General features: G+C 28.5%; 1 pseudogene; it reads left to right on the top strand.

Annotated features, from left to right (window-relative positions):
• Nucleotides 1-227: 227 nt before the first annotated feature.
• LOC112460139 lies at nt 228-1553 on the top strand (annotated as a pseudogene).
• The last annotated feature ends 7 nt before the right edge of the window (nt 1554-1560 follow it).

Raw genomic sequence — 1560 nt, 5'->3', positions numbered from 1 at the left:
AATTTCTTTAAACTTGCAATTTAATATTTTATTTTTATAAACTATAATATATAAATCTATATAAACTATCCTAGATCATTTTACTAATGTTAGAAATTTTTTTCTTAAATAAATTTACAATTTATTACTTTAATCAGACATAACATTCTTTTTTTATAACAACATTATAATTAAATTCAATAAATTTTACACTATGAACAAATGACTATTTTCTACAAATCACAAAGATATCGGAATTCTTTACTTTATTTTCGCCATTTGAGCTGGAATAATCGGATCATCTATAAGAATAATTATCCGATTAGAATTAGGTTCTTGTAATTCCCTTATTAATAATGATCAAATCTACAATTCATTAGTTACTGGACACGCTTTTATCATAATTTTTTTTATAGTAATACCTTTTATAATTGGAGGATTTGGAAATTTTCTAGTCCCTCTTATACTAGGATCTCCTGACATAGCTTACCCACGAATAAATAATATAAGATTTTGACTATTACCATCCTCAATTTTACTATTAACTCTCGGTAATTTTATCAATACCGGAGTAGGAACTGGGTGAACTATTTACCCTCCCTTAGCTTCAAACATTTTTCATAGAGGCCCTTCTGTAGATCTTTCAATTTTTTCTCTACATATTGCCGGTATATCTTCAATTCTCGGAGCTATTAACTTTATCTCTACTATCTTAAACATACATCATAAAAATTTTACTATAGATAAAATTCCTTTACTAGTTTGATCTATCTTAATTACCGCTGTCTTACTTCTTCTAGCTCTCCCAGTATTAGCAGGAGCAATTACTATATTACTAACTGACCGAAACTTAAATACGTCTTTCTTTGATCCTTCTGGAGGAGGAGACTCCATTCTTTATCAACATTTATTCTGATTTTTTGGACATCCAGAAGTATATATTTTAATCTTACCAGGATTTGGTTTAATTTCTCATATTATTATAAACGAAAGAGGAAAAAAAGAAACTTTTGGTTCTTTAGGAATAATTTATGCTATAATTGCAATTGGATTCTTAGGGTTTATCGTCTGAGCTCATCATATATTTACTATTGGTCTCGATGTAGATACTCGTGCATACTTTACTTCTGCTACAATAATTATTGCTATCCCCACTGGAATTAAAATTTTTAGATGAATCTCAACTCTTCATGGTATAAAAATTAATTATAACCCAACTTTATGATGATCTATAGGTTTTATTTTCTTATTTACTATGGGTGGACTTACAGGAATTATACTATCAAATTCTTCTATTGATATTATTCTGCATGATACTTACTATGTAGTAGCTCATTTCCATTATGTTCTATCCATAGGAGCTGTATTTGCTATTATTGCCAGATTTATCCATTGATTTCCCCTAATCTCAGGATTTACTTTAAATAATTTCTATCTTAATATTCAATTTTTATCTATATTTATTGGAGTTAACTTAACCTTTTTCCCCCAACATTTTCTTGGACTAAGAGGAATACCCCGTCGATACTCTGATTATCCCGATACTTTCCTCCAATGAAACATTATTTCTTCTATTGGATC

This window comes from Temnothorax curvispinosus, unplaced genomic scaffold (assembly GCF_003070985.1).
Source record: "Temnothorax curvispinosus isolate PA1 unplaced genomic scaffold, ASM307098v1 QBEX01010348.1, whole genome shotgun sequence".
Lineage (NCBI taxonomy): Eukaryota > Metazoa > Arthropoda > Insecta > Hymenoptera > Formicidae > Temnothorax > Temnothorax curvispinosus.
Note: the sequence above shows the minus strand (reverse complement) of the source record. Positions and strands in the feature narration are given on the sequence as shown.